Raw genomic sequence first — 19223 nt, forward strand, 5'->3', positions numbered from 1 at the left:
GGGGCAAATCCATTTCCCTGACATTTCTGTGAAAACCTCTACTAGTCAAGTTTCCCCCAGTGGGTGGGGGCATCTAAAAGTCCTCACCTGAATGAACAAAGAGTTCATCTGAACTGAATCTCGAGTATAAAATAACCCTCTAAAACACTATGGAAGGGTGTAGAAAATGCCTAGAGGTAAAGAAGAGTGAAGAAGGAAAAAAAAAGGATTTTCCGACGCATCGCCCCCTTTCCTGCTTTTTCATTTACAGTGAGCGGGACATTTAAATTATTTTGTGGGTTGTTCATTTATTTAAGTTTTTTTTTTTTTTAAACGGGCCTTGCAACGGTGCCCATCGCGTTTATAAGCGGTGCCCAAAGGCAGAGGAGTAAACTGTCAGCCTGGATGCTCCTTCCAGCCAACCCCTCTCGGTGGAGCCTGGGACCCAAGAGGGACAGGGTGCAGCGAGGGGACCCAGTGGAGAGGAGAGGGGCAGAGGGGATTCTGTGCGGGTCAGGACAGCTTCTGCTCTGACAGCGGGAGGGATGCACAGAAACCCCCAGTACCACTTCCCGCCCCCACCTCGTGCAGCCCAGACGGGCTCCCGCCTCCCCACCCCCTCTCCATTTCCCCAGACCCTCTCCCTGCTGGATGCTCCGGGTAGGCACGTTCGCTGTGCTGGTGTCGCCGGGCCGGCGGGGGGAACCTCTCCGGTCCCTTTGCTTGCAGGGGGTTGCCCCACAGCACACGAGTTCGCGCCCAGGGCAATGCAACTGTGGCTGAGACCGGTCAGCGGTCGTGGGAGAAAGGAGGTCTCATGCAGAGCCGTCACTGCCGACGCCTCTGTACCGCAAATCTCTGAGCGGAAATAGGCTGTCCTCGTGTCCTGAGGGGGGACTGGCGGGCTGGGAGCGGGAAGAGGAGGCAAAGTGGCCGCGCAGCTCGGGCAACTTTGCTGAGCAAACAGGCGACAGCGGGCAGAGACTGTGCCGCCGCCTCCGCTTCTCGGGAGAGGTTAATGGGCGCCGAGTCTGGTACCCAAAGTGCTGCTGTAACCGACAAGGGGGAGGACGGGGTGGCTGTCTTCGGGAGGAGCAGGCAGGGAGGGGACCCCCGCCGAAGAGTGCACGCCAAGCTCCAGAAAGCCGCCCTCCATCCACGTCCTCAGCCCTAGGAGGGGCCCCTGCTGCGCCGGGTACGCTTCACCCCAAATGCCCACTCGCCGTCCCGAGGGGCCACCAACTATTCTAGCAGCCCAAGGAAGAGGCAGCAAGAAAGAGAGACAGGAGAGCAGGGGAGCATGCGAGCGCCCGCAAGGGAGGAACGACACCCGCCCCGGAGCATCACGTACCTTGTAGCTCCTCAATGTCCAGGTTTGTGGATCTGTCCATGGAGCGAAACTAAAGGAAGTGAAGAGGAACCGGGCAAGTTGTGCCAAAAAACAATCTAGTCTTTTAGTTTCCAGCCTAAACTCAGCTTTATCCTCCTCCAAGCCCTGGCAGCATCTCTCAGTCTCATTCTCCGTGATCACGCAGCCTCCGCCGGTTAAAAATAATAAAAAATAAATAAATAATAATTACAATTCACTTTGTTTTACTTCCTCAAAGATTTAGTGACAGGTGATCTTTACCGCGGTGCAACACAGCTCGGTCGAATAAAGCAGGGGGTGGGGGGAAATCCACTCTTAAGATTATTTCTTCTTCTGCAATAAGCTTAGAAACCAGCGAATTGCTGCATCCCAAGAAAAAAAGCTGCTTCCCTGGACAGCGTCATGCGGCAAATTTCAAGCAAATGTGTTCAAACTGAAGAGAAGAGTATAGGATAAAAGCCTTCCTCCGGCAGGCTTACTCCGGTAGCTAATTTAGCACACTGAGTCCCAAGCTTCAGCAATGATCAATTTCCGTGGCAAGATAACCAAATCCCCGAAGTCCTGCATAGACTTAAAAAATGTCTTGCAGCTACGAGGTAGTCTCTCAGTGGGGAAAAGAAGAGAATAAAGTCTGAAGGGAACGCTCTCCTTTGAAGGTTAGGCTAAAAGAGTTGAGAGAATAGGAGGTGGCTCCTACAGAGGAGAGAAGAGGGGGAGAGAGAGAGGGGGAGAAAAAAAAAAAAAGCCGAAGAGGGAGAGAAAAATTTTCCTCCTGCTTGGCTGTTTTACTGGCCTTCACCACCAGGTGACTGACTTCGCTTCTCTCTTCCCACAGCCAGCACTAAGGGGATTTCTCTCATCTGTCAAAAAGCAACATTTCCTCTCCAGACAAATACTATGCTGCTGGGTCTTAAAGACTGCCCTCTTCCCGGAATCCACTAGGTGACAAGCATTTTAATTCATTTCGCATGTTGCCTCATCTTGTTCCCACAGATCTGGGAAGAACGTGCCTGAGTGCATCTTACACGTGTATTCACTTGACATCTCTGCTGCTTCCAGGATCAGGGATTTTTTTTTTAAACTTAAGACTTTTAAAGACAGTAACAAATAGAAATATTAGAGGAAATTTCCTGCACTGATGCTTAGGGTAAAGCAGTTTTTTATTGGAAAAATTATTCTTTAAATAGACCCTGAGAGGTGAGTATACTTAACTTGTAGGGTGTAGATTTGGGGAAAAGACTCATTTTCTTCATTTTAATGTCTTAGTGTAAAAGCTTAACTTTAAAAAAAATTTTTATTGGCGTACAGTTGATGTACAATATTATATAAGTTACAGGTGTACAATATAGTGATTTATAATTTGTAAAGGTTATATTCCATTTATAGTTATTATAAAATATTAGCTATATTTCCTGCGTTTTACAATAATATATCCTTGAAGCTTATTTAATACATACATAGCTTGTACCTCTTAGTCCCCTACCTCGATATTGCCTTTCCCCCTTTCCTGCTCCCCTGGGAACCACTGGAACAGATAAATGTGTGTTCTACCTGTGAGTCTCGTTCTTTTTTTGCTATATTCACTAGTTTGCTGTATTTTTTAGATTCCACATACAAGTGGTATCATACAGTATTTGTCTTTGACTTATTTCACTTATAAAAGCTTGATTTTTGAAAGGATTTAAACAATCTCCTCTTAATTACAGCATATAAACTGGTGAGATTTTAAAATGTTTTCAGATTCAGGAAAAAAAGCTAAATAAATAATTGCCTGTGTTTCTAAAAACTTTTTTTTTTTTTTTTATGATTTAAATGTGCACTAAATGAGTCTTGTCTCCTGGCCTCCCCTCTCTCTAACTTTATCTTTATTCTCCTCACTCGCTCTGCGCCAGCCCCATGGTCTACCCAGTCCACTTGCCATGTCTTCTGACACCATTTCTTCTGCCATTGATTCTTTAACACCAGCTCTTGTCTTCCCATCAGGACCCCTCTCTCTCCTTCTGCTCTTTGCCTGTTTATCCCTCATCCTTCATGAAACTAACTCCGTCTCTGCAGAGAGGACTGTCCTCAGGTGAGTCCCTCAGACATTCCCCTCCTCCATCTTCTCCTCATGGCAGTTACTTCATTTTCCATTATTCAGGGATGCAACTGTTATCTGTTTGTCTGACTCCTCCAGTAGACTCAGCTCTGGAGGGCTAGTCCTATAAATTTCATATTTGTCAATATATCTCAAGAGTCTGGTACATGATAAGCACACAAATATGCTGAGAACAGATAAGTGTGTATGGAAAGAATCTTTTACAGTTATTATTCTAACGTGTAAAACCCTCCATGACTTCCTCCCTCCTCAACGTGCCGACACCAATTCTGCCCCTCCTGGTCCACAGCTCAGCCTAATAAGCTCAACTTTATGCTCAAGCATGCAGAGTTCTTCAGTTTTCGTCTATTCTGTTCCATAAACTTTTCAAAGCTAGCTTTCTTTCCAACTTTGACTTGTGCCCACAGCTTTCAAGGCTAACATCAGGTAGCCAATAGTTCGTAATTAGTGGAGCTGAACTACAAATTCTCAAAATGAATTTTAAGTGTTCACTGGACTCAATTATTTTACATAATACATGATGAAAAATAATAAGGCTGCATGTTGAGAGTAAATGAACTTATATAAAATGTATAACTAAAACAGATCATTTCAAGAAATTATCAATAATGCAAATCTGAGTAAACATAATTACAATTTTTTAAAAGTCAGGTTTTTCCAAATAATTTTATATTCTCTGTCAACTTATTGCCTAACTTTAGAAAACTGAATATAATCAGCAAATGTATTTTGAGCTTGTTAACAAAGTGATAATATCTCTGAGGTAACTTTAAAATGAACAGCTGTGAAAACACAGTACAAGAAAGATACCTGAAAAAATAAATGCTAATGTATAAACACGATTCAGAAGGGGGAGATGCCAGAAAGTTCCTAAGTAAGGCATAAAATTATAGTTGGAAGAAAACGTGATACTGTGCCAAGTAGTAAAGAATAAGCTTAATCATATATTTTAAAGTTTTGTATAGTCATGTATAATGACTTTAATTCATCTTAGTAATATGGAATTATATCCAACACTTGACGTTGACTGGAATGGCACTATATGAGCTATAGACAACTACGGGTGATTTCCAAATCAATTCCAAATTTGGGTCTAAATAAATGTCTACAGAACAAGAGGCTTACAAGTCTTGTTTACTATTTTATCAATTCCCATGCAAATTCATTAAGCTAAATAATTTTAAAATTAAAAATTAAATTTGACCACAAAAATATGATTTTTCTAAAACATAGTTCTATAACCTCTCAAGGCAATCAGGACTCAATTTCACTACAACTGACATGTGGCTAAGGGAGACAAATGTCAGAAAATGAAATAATTTAAAATTAATTTGAAATAAGGCAATGGGAGGATGGAGAAGGGAACCGAGGGAAAGAATATTATCTAGATGTCCTGAAATCACCATATCAAGATGAGGAACCCCATGGCTGCTGCAGGAGGTCATGCTGGCACATGGCAGGGTATGTGAAAGAAGCAAATTCAATTTTAGCAAAGATATATAATTCACAGGCAAATTGCAAATAGCAAATACAACCCCCAAGCTGGGGAAAGGCAGGGTGGAAACACCTGCAGGTCATGAGATGCTACATTTCAGGATCACTGGTCCATGGACACATTCATCAATGTCACCTTCTACGAGAAGGTATTAAAGGAAATGTAGACATGCCATCCAGAGCTTCTTTATTTTAACTCACTTAAAGAAGTGGGAAACTTATAGGTTTTTTTTTCCATTAGACAATATCATTTTTATTCATCATAGAGGGTCTAAAAACCCTTAAACAATTTTTGATTTTTGTAGGCCTTTATATGACCCTCTCCCAATTCTCTAGCCAAATTTAAAATCTTTATGCCTTTTATTTTCATTTCCTTAGTGTACTATATAGTAAGATCATATTTTATTTCAGTTTTCTATAATTATTAAAGGGATAAGTAGTGTGTTATGGTTCATTAAAATAGAGGAATAAATAATTTACATAGCTGCCCACAGTTAGTTTCTAGGGATAAGCTTTTGTATTCATATGATCTTGTCACTTGCCACAGAAAAGATTTATTACTCAAAATGTTATTCTTCATTCCATGATGTTTTCAAAGTACGTACTAGAAAATTCTGAAATTATAAAATACTTGGTGGTTTTATTTTTATACAAGTAAGAAATGCAATTGTTTATATGTTAGCAGATGAGGAATAATAAGTTAAATGAGTTATCAGCATTTAATATTGTGAGCTAGGGGAATGAATACCCTTTGGCTCTTCCCCCAAATGATCACCTCTATTATAACACAGATGTATATTTTTTATTTAAAAAAAAATCAATGGTGAAATTGTGTTATAATAATTTCTGCTCACCCTCAACCTGGGTCATGCTCCTATTCCAAATTTTCTTGAAGAAAAAAAGAAAAAAGAAGTTGAAAAGAAAAATGGGATTAGTAGCTCAGACAACAAGAGAAAGCAAAGGATCAAAGAATAAGAGGACACAGACATGCCTGCTTATAGCCAAAAAAGAAGTCAGAATGTAGAATTAAAGCTACTGAAAAACTGAAACTGGGAACATATCCATTTTCCCTTTTAGAGTTAATGGAGAAAACTATTGGCAACTGCATATTTTTAGTAAAAATTATATTTAATTATTTAGCCACATATGATTTTAAAAGTACCTCAGTCGTTAAGAATACATATACTTTGTATAGCACAGATTAATCTGTAAAAGATAATGGAGAAATCTCTTTGCAGAATGTAGAGATTTGTGATTAATACTAACAGTTTCAAAAACAGTCCCCAAACCATTACTTACTATAGTGCAAAGTCAAGAACACTGATAATTACAGTTTGAAGTTTAAAAAACAACCTACTTCAAAATGATAAACTTCATGTAGGGTATAAGAAATAGAAACATAACAAAGCTACAAAAAAAAAAAAGCCTGATCAAAATTTGAATTAAAGCTCAGCAACAAACGCACAGCAGTTAACACTACAGCACAGCAGAAATTAAAACAAAAGACAAGCATGCCAGCACACGTCAAAGAGCATCGCGTTGCCATTACAGAAGTGCAAATAAGTGGGAAAGAAATGATGTCAAACTCTTCAACCCAAAGGCACTGTTGATCTTCCATGCACTTTCCCATCAAAAATGACTATCAATTTACCTAGAAGCTTAAAGGTCAGAGACAGTGAACTCTAAAATTATAACCAGACACCAAATAAAATACAACTGAAGGATCTGTTAAATGGCAACCTTCATCCTCAGACCAAAAATCATTTAGTGGTAGAAAAAAAAGGAAAGCCTTTGGCTTCGTTGTTTATGTTAACTGTATAAACTGGTTCATTTAATTTCAAGAGCTCAATTCTTTAGCAAAATTAATATCTATAAACAGGCTTAATATCAATTTTTTAAAACTATCCCTTTGGAAGGAAAGTGATTTTTCTGAAAAAAATTTTTTTTTATTTCAACAGAAAAACCTGAGACCGTTATGCTGTCCCTGTACACACAGAAAGTGATAAACCAATACAATATCTACAATAAAACCTTTATGAACTGTCAGTCTCTTAACGTGTTCTACTGGTAACACTCTAACAAGAAATGGAGCAATATGAGGGACGGGGCCACGGATATGGAGAGAGATGAGTAAAATGGTAATTGATCCTAAAAGAAAGATCTGAATAGTCAGGAGGAACTGAAAGCAGTATTAAGTAGTATTGGCCTTGGATGGAGTCCTTTGGGAGCAGGAAAAAAATCTAAGAAATCTGGAAGAAAATACTTAATGTGATTAAATTCTAAAACAAGCCACTTACTTTCAATTAACTTCTAGTTTGGAAATTTTCCTTTTCTGAGTATAACAAAGAATAACACCATCAAATAGAACATTATTGTTTTTCCTGTTCTGTTTGTTGGCATATGGTTGTTGTTTGGAACTTGTTTTTAGGAAATTAGTTAACATGAACTTTCTTCTCTTTTTATTCCCATGACTTCACTAAACAAAAAGTAAAGATTAAATGGATGAAGTTATATGTAATAAGTTAATCTCTTATGATGTTCTTTAAGTAACTGCTTAGCTATAAAGTTGATTTGTAAAGAATATGCTATCCCTAAATAATAATAATAAAATTTTGATTGAGGTTTTTTTCAATTCTTTCTAATTTTGAGGGATGGAATAGGGTCCAAAGACTTTCCAAAGTTAAATTTTACTGGTATCTTTTGGCAATCAGTTTCCTATTATCATCAATATGTAGTATTGTCATGGACCTTTAAAACTTTGACAATTTTCTCTAAGAAGAGAATTTTGGTCTTTTGGTCATTGTTAATATTCTGACTGTATATGAAATGCTTCAAAGTCCTCCAAGAAAACAGAATGAAAACATTAACAATAATAATAATAATACAATTCTGTAGCATTTAAAACTGTCATGGACTTGCTTAAAATTACAAAAAAAAAAAAAAAAAAAAAGAGAGAGAGAGAGAGAGAAAGGCAAAGTAGGGGCTTATGGAGCCCTGAGTTAGTTGGAATCATCTATCTTGGATGACAAACTGCGTTTACACCCAGTGCTCACAGACTGCTCAATCAGCCACAGCAACATGGAAGCCCACACAGAGGGACAGCGGCGCCTGGGTTCATTTCATAGGCTACCCATTTAGGACCGTCAAGAGGACCAAGTTAGGGAGTACAGATTGGAGGGTTTTTTTAAAGCCCAATTATGCATGACAGTTTTATTACATAAACTGATAAACTCTAGATATTGAGCTGAGAGTCCATTCTCCATAAGCGGCAGCCTGACTAATGCTATACGTCATCATGACAAGAGGTTTTCTAAAGAGTTCAGCAATATCTATCTTGGTCCTAGTCGCAAATAAAATTGCATGGGTTTGGCAACAACTTTCAGACAAGAGCTGTTCCTTCCCAAATGTAGCATCCTTAGCTGTTTTTCCTTTTTATTATTGAACTTCCTGCTCTCAACACCATCACCTCCATCTTTGAATGCTTGAAGATTTGGCTTATTTTCCTGCAGTTCCTCAGAGTGTAAGAAAGGTTGCAAACCTCCTTTTAATTTTTTTTTAGATGATGCAATTGGAAATGCATATTGAAAGGGTGAAGTTTCCTAGAAACATATTTAGGCATGTGAATTTCTTTGATCTAGAGAATAAAGACAATTTGTATCTGTGATTAAGTATTTTTGTTTTGATTTGGAAAGCACATATGAAGAACATGCATGTTTATTAGAGGTCTGAACATTAAAGACAGAATGAAACACCTTTATAGATTTTTCTTTGAAAAATCCATTTCAGAAGCAGTCTCAGTATATGGTAAATGGTAGTCCACGTTATAAAATCACCACCGTAATTCTTTGTTACGGCACTGTTCTTTATCATATAATAATTGTTGTAAATGTAATTTTCTACCTGTTTTTTCTGATCTGGAAGCAAAATACAAATTTTCTACATTTTCATTAAAAACTAATTTCACAAAAATACATTTTCTAAGTATATTTTATGAATTGTCTTGCCTGCACTCCCTAGAAGTTTATTCTGCATTTACCATCCCCTTTGTCTGACACGGGTGTTAGGGAGTAGGCTCTCCTTAGGGGCTGGAGCACATTTGCAAGCCACTTCCTGCTGAAGATAGTTTGGGACCTATATTGGTTTTTTAGAGCTGCTATAAAAAGATATCACACACTGCTAGCTAAACAAAAGAAATGTATCTTCTTACAGTTCTGGAGGCTAGAAGTCTGAGATCAAGGTGTTGGCATGTTTGGCTTTTTCCAAGCCAGGAGGGAGGGAGGGAGGGATCTGTTCCAGACAGCTCTCCTTGACTTGCAGTTGGCCGCCTTCTCATTGTGCCTTCATAGGTATACGTGCATCCCTTGTGCTCCTCTGTGTCTCCCAATCTCCTCTTATGAGATCTCCAGTCAGACGGGGTTAGGACCACCAAATGGCCTCATTTTAGCTTAATCACCTCTTTGAAGGCTCTATCCCCAAATACAATCACACTATGAGGATACCGGGGGCTCAGATACCTCAAATGAGCATAAGAATCTTGGAGGGGACACAAGGTTATTCTGCAGTTGGAACATCCAATATTAAAGGTAGTTTCTGTGACAGCGAAATTCCCTCAAAATATTAGTAGGCTTATGACTTATTTCCTTCCATCTAATTTCGTGTGTCAGTGACCACATCCTAATTGCCTTCCTAGATAAAATTTTCATATATGCTTTATTTCTTTGCTTCCTTCTCAATAGCCCCTTTGTTAATATAATGGGTGATCACATGAGGACACAGGGAGAGTAGACTTGGGTGGAAGACCACCCTTACTCTGAATTTTGCCACAAGTCTGCCTGATTTAATTAAACTGAAAAATCCGGCTGACCTTTGCCACACAAAGCTTCTTAAAATTTTTCTCTCTTATTTTGTGGGGCCTAAAAGCAGTCGATATTTCCCTCTTACTGTCTCTTTCCCTCTTACATCTCTTTCTTAGACCACTTTGCCAAAGGCAGCTAATTTTAGTGAGTGCTCACTACAGACATTTTTCCAACTTTCTCCTCTTGGGCTGAAAGCTCAGTAGAGGAATGATCTGTCTTCCAAGTTATCACTGGCAACCAGATTTTTGCTGTGCTATAACAGGGCTCGCCAGCCTTTCAGTGTCTGAAATCTGATCCCTTGCCATGTGATCCCACTGATGAGCCAATACCACACTTTGGGTGTTTCTGGCTAGGAGCTAAGGGAAAGGGATGAGCACTGGGGGGGATTTCTGGGAATAAGCCAGGAAATGGCAAACATCACTTCTGTTCGTCTTGCATTGACCAGAGGGTGGTCCCACGGCCCCACCTAATTGCAGAGGAGCCTGAAGAATGCAGCACTGATGCATGGCTGGGAAGGAGAGGAGGGCACAGACATGTGTGAGCACTGGCATTCTCTAACACAAGACCCCAGGGGATTTTTTGCATGTTTGTTGGTTGTAACAAAAAAACAAAAACAGAGAACACAAAATGACATTAACACTGAGATGAATATATACAACATGCATTCATAGAGTCTAGTTTCATTCTCTTAGATACAAAAACATGTAAAACTGAATAAAACACTAATATGGTTAATGTTAGTTACGTAACATATGTTGTAAAACTATAAAGAAGTTCACAGGTTTAGGGGACTGATGCGGCCGGCGCATTTCTTGGCCCCGGTGCTTAGCACACTCCATCAGCCCTCCTGTCTACTGGCGTGTTCACTCACAGACTCTCACTGAGAACCATCCACCTCTCAGACCCTGAGCTCGTTACTGTCTCTGACCTAGTGGAAAAAAAAGCCCTGAGACTATTAACAAAAGCCAGCCCTTTGCCAAATAAAAGCCTCTAATCGGAACATCTCCGAATAGTTAAACAACCCATTAGGTCAGAAATAGAACAGTCAAGACAAGTAAAACAAACTGCCCCAAACACTCATTTCCGGACACTATGTGTTCCAGCAAATTATTGGAGGAGCATTCACAGCAAAGCACAAAAGGAACTGGTATGCCTTCGACTTTCTGCACACCATCTTGTGGAAGGACAGACTTTTAAAAAACTATAGAGACCGTAAAGATAATGTTGGCAAACGTTCATTTTATATAGAAAAAAAAAAAAAAGACAGATGCATGCATAATAAGAATTATCTAAAGCAGAAAGTGCCAAAGCCAGGATTAGAACCTTTCCAAGGATAGAATAAGAAATATGAAAATGGGGAGCTAACTTGGAAGATTCCAACGTATTATGTGATAACAATAAAATAAGAAAAAGAAATTATAGAATTAATAATAGGTTACTACATATAATTATTTTATATAATTGTTCATAGTGATTTTCCACACACAGGAAATATGCTTATATCCTCTATCAACAAACTAACGGTCTTTTCAGCTTTTTCTTTCCCCCTCTAGTGATTCAATCTACAGCTTTGTTAAGAATATTCCTTATTTACTTCCAATTTACATCATTTTCCTGCTCCAAGTTGGATATTATTAAATTTTAGTACTGCTAAGAGCTCATCATTGATAGATTTTCCATTCAACTTTTAGAGGAAGTAATCGACATTTTCTTCTATTATGGAATAAATACCATGACAAGATGTTGCATAAGCACACCTCTTCAGCCACACTGGAATTCCTATGTCCCTCTTCTAAGCTCCTATAGCAGTATTTTATGTGCATTCATCTCTCTGCCAAGATTTTAAACTTTTTAACAGGTCCCCATTTATCTGTCTAGCGTTGTGCCTTGCAGAGAGTAAAGGTCCCATAACTATTTGTGGAATAAGTAAATCTTTATACATCTATAATCTCTCTCTCTCTCTCTCTCTCTCTCTCACACACACACACACACACATACAGAAGGTAACAAGTGCTATGCTGCTTAACAACTGCTTATTGATTCTAAGTCCTTAAGGTTTGTTTTCCTGCATTTTGCTTCGGGAATATAGATATATTCAGACTTATCATCTTTTGGTGACAAATATGAGGAATCCCAGGTCTTTATTCTGTTATTCAAAATGTTTATTATTACTTATTGCAATGTATGGGGGGGGGGCTCCGTGTCACAAGTTATACATAATAATCTAAAAGTAAACATTGTCGCATATATTGGTCAAATCATACTGCATCTTAGGAATACTGGCATAGGAAGGGCAGAGGGATTACACCATTTCCTAGTTTCATATACTCCCTTCTAAACCAGGAAAGGGGAAGGAGGGAAGTTGTTTCAGGAATGTCAGACTACTGATAGCATCAGTAGGATAATTTTTAAATTAAAGTGAAGTGAAGACTTATTTGATTTCCTCTGTTAATTACTTTACTAATCCTTATTCTTGTGTAAATAGCCTGCCTTGTTTCTTAGTGCTAACAGTAAATGATCTACAGCGGAAGAAGAACTTGTTATGAGGCAATGACCTCCACAGAATTATTCAAAATTAAAGTTTTATCATATTAACATAACAATAAGAAGCATATTTAGAACACAATCACTCTTCTTCAGTTTGTTTCATATGAGCATGATATTATGATCATATTATGAATAAAATCAAAATTATGAATATAAGAGTTGGGATTATTATTTTATTCACAAGAAAGTTTAACAATCTTAAAAGAATAGATAGCTTAAGTGTAATGACATGTTCAAGTCAAAATAACCAAACGTCCAATATCCAATGGCAATACAACTGTAATTTTCTGCTATAATCAGAAACTTCATATTTGATTATATCAACGTATAATGCAATGTGTTCCAATGTATTTAAACAGGGTAACCAAATTTGCTTATTCAAAGATAAAAATAAAAATGGAAAGCTTCTTAGACAGAATATTTGCCCACACGGGACTTTCCTTATCACTGTCCCATGTAAGTTTGCAGCACGTGTAAGTAAGGAGTATCTGGATCCTATGGTCCCATCTGCAGTAAAGGGTGAAAGACATTTTAGCACCAAGAGCAGCATTAACAGTGTGAGTCCTGTCCCCACGAACTAGGTATGTGAATGTGGCTATGGATACTGACCTCTTTATGTTTCAGTTGTACAATATCCTTAACCTGTAAAATAAGGATATTACCTATCTTACAAATTTATATTTTTGAGAATACAATGAGATGATTCAGAGAAAACTATTAACGAAGCACCAGTACATCTTCATAGGAAAGCATGCTATAAAACGCTGCTCCATAAAACACGGCACACTGCACAGCGTTGCTACCAGTATCGCTTCCTGTGTTCCAGCAGCGGTACTGGGAGTCGCCGCAGTGACAATAGGAGGAGCCACAGCAGCCGTAGGAGCAAAAGGTGGTAAATTCTTAAGAACAAGAGGGAAAAAGGGAGGGGGTGAGATTTAAGGCTTGTAAATATGAAACCCTTGTTTTCCTGGCCATCCCATCCGAGGACGAAAATGAGTATTTTTATATCAGCTCTTGGGCAGTATTCCTTCGCCTCTGCTTTCTGAATACCCTAAATCTTTCACCTCAGTTTCTCCCAGATGCCTTTGGGACTGTCACAGAGATGTCTCACTGGTCTTCACAGATGAGCTCCCTGTTAATCGCATCGTATCTGCCATTTCTGGCTCAATAGCACCCCCGGGGGTCGGCTGCGTCAGCACCAGGAGCTCGGCCTCCCATGCCCTCTGACAGGATCACCACTGAGCCTCCCCAAGGTGCCGCCACCGCTCATAATACCTGCCAATGTCAAGGCTGCTTCTGCTAATGCCTACTAATGTCCGCACCGCGGCCGCAATACCCTCTTGTCAAGACTGCTGATGCATCAAGAACGCAGCCCAAAGTCACAGAGGAACACAACTGTGCCAGAGACTGGGTCTAATTTGGCCTGGCTTCCAAAAGACATTTGCGTTCTCCAAACATTTACTGAGTAACTCCTATGTGAGGCATTTTCCTAGACTTTTTTTTTTTTATAACACCATGCTACTGTGGTGTTTTTTTTTTTTTTACTTCATAATTACTACAAGATGATATATTAGGTGGCTTTTAAAATGCATCAAATATGACAATTCTGCCCTTTCTGAAAGGCAGTAATAATATAGTTATGTGTTACCACCAGATAATCGCAAATGATAGCAATTCTCAGAAAAATAATATTCAGAACAACTGAAGAGAATGTTTGAGGAGGAAGAAATTAGAAAAAAGCTATAGACGTGCATTTTAAAATTTGTATTTATTAATTCATCTTAAGGGAAATAAATAAAAGACTCTGTAAAAAAAAAAATCTTCTTGCCCAGTAGTTTATAAATCTGCTTTTAGTCCAACTCTTGTATTATGGGCCTCAATGGTACTTTTTAGTCCAATTTTAAACGGTAAGCTCTTTACCATTGCTTCATTAATTGAAAATTGCTTAATGAGTTTTCTTAATGCATTTCTGCATTTTTGGCCAGCAACATCACTACTGTTTCAGTAGTCTACTTCTTAATTCCATCTACAAAATCATTAATGTCTACAACCATTATTACTTCCTTTCCTCCCATGGTAGAGAGTTAGGTGTCCTTCCTGCTATGTAGGGCTGATTAATTCCGCCACCTATGTTCTGGCCTCTAGTCCTTATTTGTACAGAATCTGCTTACTCCCCTCTCCTACATTTTCAAGCTTTCTCTCTCTCTCTTTCTCTCTCTCTCTCTCTCTCTCTCTCTCTCTGTTGGTTACATAAGGATGACCATCTTGGTTCCTTTGAACACAAAAAACATTCTAAATCCTACAATTTCTCTGTGTCCAACTTTCCTCTCCAGCCATGCTCTTAGGAATACTTTTTCAAACTTGCCTTCCTACTTGTTCATTTCCTGTGCACTCTTCAATCTCTTATAATCTGATTTAAACTCTCCAAAGGGAGAGCAAAGACAATAATCATGAAATGATTCTAAATCCACTGGCTACTTTTTGATTTCTGCTTTATGTCTCTGCACTTCTTAATTGAATCTCTCTCTTGCATTAGCTGCCATAACATTTCCTTTGCCTTCTCAGCCGGGATTAGCCTTGTGCATCCATCTATTTCTGTCTTTCTCTCAAAAGTTGATCCATCCAGGTTATCATAAGAACCCTCACTCTTAGGTACAAATCTAGTACAACTCTTTGTTTTAAACCTGGAAGCGGCTTCCTGTTTCCTGCAAGGCTTCGTTTTCAGCATAATGGTCCACTTTGTAAAACTAGCTCCATTCTCCCTCCGAACTGCATACAGTTTCCGAGCCACCAGAACTTCTCATGCCTCAGAGTTTGTGCACGTGTTTCCTCTGCCTGACAGACTCCTGAGATAAGCCTAGCACATTTGCTTCTGGTCAGAAACTATTTACCAGGCACCTGCAATTTATAAGAAACCACGCTGGACGCAATGCAGATGACCGTATGTCCCACCTTCAACACCACCCATCTCATGGCCATAGCAAGAGACATTCTTGAACCTTATCACATTGGCCTTTTCACCATTCCCTTAAAACCCTTTGATGGCTTCCCAGTATGGTACACTGCTAATACTTTTCATGAGGCCGTCATACACAACATAACTTCCCCTGTCCTTTCTGCTTTTGCGGGTTCTCATCACACCTCTGCCTCTAACATATGTTAAAAATGTCTAGAAATACACATTTTTAATGACATGTCCCATGGTGGGGGTACAGGTAGAATGGTAAAATGCATTTACTCAGATACTCATACAAGCCAAAAGAGGCAAAATATAAGTGTTATTCCTGTTATTACCATCTCAATCAGTAAAGCACATGCAGGAAACAGCCATAGATTCAGCGAAAATCCAGGTGCCGGGAGCATAAAGCATTTCTACATCGCTTCTGCGTAGTGAAGCTTAACGTATACACATTGACAGTTATGAAGATACACATTATCATTTTCTGTAAAGGAATACCACCTTCTTCATGAAAAATTTTTAAATGCCCAAGGAAATAGAGATAATCCATATTTCACATTTATCCTAAATATTCAGAGCAATATGCTTCATTATTACAGCCTGCAAATTCATCCAAGAAACTAGTATCATGTTATATTAAGCACAATAACGAAATTGCCCTCAGTGTCACTCACGGCTCCATGTGTAGATAAAAGACCTATACATACACATTTGCATATACTTAAAGCACATGGTAAATATAGCATAACTGTTCTCTATCAAGTAGAAACATGGGCTCTTCGCACTGTAAGTCCATCAATTGACAGCTCATGAAAAAATATCCTTTCTAGTATCTTCCCAAATTAAATAATAAGAACTAAGTGATATTGCAATATAGCAGAGTACACAGAGCTTTTATGACTGAACTTTCTGAACTGCAATCAATCATGTGTTACTAAAAATCTTTGCTCCTAAAATCATAGGCACACATGTCTTTCAAACACATCTATTTTTAAACTGGGATATATCAGTTCTAAACTGTTATATTTTAGGTAATTTACTGTCTTATTTTATCTCTGCATTGTGTGTGCATGTCTCCGCAAGCTTTATCACTGTTGCCTGCTCCTTTCCTGCATTTTCCTTCTTTGATTTTTCTCTTACCTTTCCAGACACATCTTGTCATTCTCTCCTTTGTAGGTTTTTCTTCTCCAGCCTCTGAAATTGCTGTTCTCAGTGTCCTCTCTGCTTGGCTAGACCCTCTTCATCTTCCCCCTCTCTGAAAATATCATTCAAAGCAGAACTTCAATTATCACCTAAATAGTTATGACCCTCAGATTTACATCTGCAGCTCAGACCTTTCTCTCATGCTCTGGATTTATATCACCTTATTTAACATCAATCTCTGAACATACCACCAGCATCTTACATTTAACATACATAGAAATGAGATTATTACATTCACTTTCCCTGCATTGCTAATCACAATTTAGAAATACTGGAATCTCCTTCATGCTCTACCATCCAATCAATTGCCAAAACCTCTGGAGTTTTTTTCCCCATGACTATTTCTCCAAATTTTAACCTTAAATCATTTCCACTGCCACAGTTCTAGTTTAGATATACATCATTTGTTTTTGTTCAACACTCTCCAACTCACATTCCTTTTAACAACCAGTGTCATGTATTTCACCGCTTTGTTTATCAAATGTCAGGTCTGTGTCTAACTCATCATCATTTTCCCTAGCATGGTGCCTGTGACATAGAATTAGCACAGGATAAAGGCTAGATCATTCATTCATTCAACAACACTGGAGCAAGCACCTAATAGGTTCTCAACATTGTTCTAGATGCCTGGATCTAACATGGGACAAAACTTGGAATGATACCACCCTCCTCAAGCTTACATTTGAGCAGGAGACAACGGACAATAAATAGTAAATGAAATACATGAGTAAATTACTAGCATGTTAGCATGAGAAGTGACCCGGAAAAAAGAAAAGGAAGATCAGATAAACAGGGAAGAAGATAACCAGGGGAGGACAAGTTGGAAATTTTAAATAAGGTGGTTGAGACAGGTCTGACTGAGGTGACATCTTACTAAAAGCCTGAAGGTGAAGGAGTTACACATGCATTTATTACGAAGAACAACAACAAAAAAAAGTTCAGGCAGAAGGAACAGCCAGTATAAAAAGTCCTAAGATGAGAACACACATAACATGTTCAACAAACAGTAAGAAATCCATAGATAGAGGAAAGTTACAAGGGAAGCGAGCTCAGAGAACTACTAGGCATTTTGGGCCATTGTGTGGACTTAGGCTCTTACTCTGGGTGATGGTGTTAAATAAAAAACAATGAAGCTCTTTCTGAAAGAAATGGGTCTGCAAACCTAAAATTATTCACCAAAATAAGAAAGAGAAGGTAAATAATGGTTTCATAAACTGTCAGCTAGCTCAGTGTATCCAATAAAATATCTTCATTTAAAAATATTGTTAGACATATGTTGAATTCCTTTAATACATCTTGTAAATTTGGATTAGTCAAGTAAAATCAACAACTTTTTTGACAACACCAATTTGAAAGCTGACCGTGGGGATGATTCCAACACTGCAAAGTGCTGAGATCAGTTGTTCGAGCTGCCTCAAGCCACAAGGGTTTTGAAAATGTTCCTATTAGGCAGTTAGATAGAAATGAGCATCAACCGGGCAAGGGGAGAGGAAGGGGGAGGGAGAAACCCAGAAAATGACAGAATGCCTGCACTCAAGATAAGGGGCTCCAAAAACTTCTACTTTCTCTAAATGAAAGTCAGCAAAGAAGCCAGCTAGAATTGAACACGAGGCTGCACAGCAGAGAGAAGAAGCCAGCTTCTAGATAATATTTTCCCAAAGCTAAACACACTTGATAGATTCTCTTCAATATGTCTTTTCAAAAAGTCACTCTCTACATGTATAAAAAAAAAATCTGGGGATGTATGGTTTCAGCTATATTATGGCAAGAGCTTTTGAGTTGTCACTTCCACCCTTAAGATAAGAAAGCTGGAACTAATTAAAAATCAATGACTTTTCTTGGACTCATCAGAGAACTGGAGAGACATGTGAGCCTGGCGAGTCTCAGCCAATAGCTGCTTACCTGGAGCAGAAGTCACGGGAACTATAAAATGGTAGGCACGCTTAAATAGTAATTTTACAAATTGCTGAAGGCTGAGTGTAAACTAGCAGGACAGTGAGAAACCCCCAGGGCTTCAGTTTCAAAGAGCACCTCCGAGTTTTGTTATTTTTACCTCTAGAAAACCCACTAGGGTCTTATATTAAAGAGTCAAGAACGATTCTCCCTCAGGTCTGGCAGGGTCCTAGGAAAAGGGTAATTAGTAGGAAACATGGCCAGAATGTTCAAAGCTTACTCCCAGGGAGGAGAAGAGTTTGCCAGAGCGTATTCCACCTGGGGGAAGGGCATTTCTCTAATTCAGCCCTCTTTTTCCTTCCTGTACTCCCTCAAGGGGGAAAAGCTACAGTGTTACAGCAGCACTTGTAAAGGCTGAAACCCAGGGCAACAGACGCCACTAAAGGATGGACATATAATCACAGGACCCCAAGGCGCGTGCTCTACCCCGACCTCGCCGCTGCATGCACGGCTCCAGCAGAACAGTGCACTACAGCCGAAAGAGCTGCAGGACTGGGACTCTAGGAAGGATTTCTTAGGGAAGCTCAAAGTCAGGAGGGGAAAGAAAAATAAGAACACTAGAGGGATTTTATCTCCCACCTACAGCAGACATTCCACACAGCTCAACTCCTAACCAGGTTAACAAACTATTTGCCCTGGCTCCCATTACTCCGTGAGACATAGCTAGCTACTAACAAGAATTACAACGTGCACCAAAAAGAGAAAAACAAAATTAAAAATAAATCCTGAAGAGACAAGGAAATCATCAGACTGAGACTTAGATAT

General features: G+C 39.1%; 1 protein-coding gene across 1 annotated transcript in view; it reads right to left on the reverse strand.

Annotated features, from left to right (window-relative positions):
• The window catches only part of SGCZ (sarcoglycan zeta), a 680068-nt gene extending 677961 nt beyond the window's left edge, over positions 1-2107 (reverse strand). The window contains exon 1 of the mRNA XM_032468647.1: positions 1331-2107. The gene's annotated coding sequence lies outside the window, so the exon portion shown is untranslated. The remainder of the gene's footprint in view (positions 1-1330) is intronic.
• Positions 2108-19223: the final 17116 nt, after the last annotated feature.

Source organism: Camelus ferus, chromosome 26, assembly GCF_009834535.1.
Source record: "Camelus ferus isolate YT-003-E chromosome 26, BCGSAC_Cfer_1.0, whole genome shotgun sequence".
Lineage (NCBI taxonomy): Eukaryota > Metazoa > Chordata > Mammalia > Artiodactyla > Camelidae > Camelus > Camelus ferus.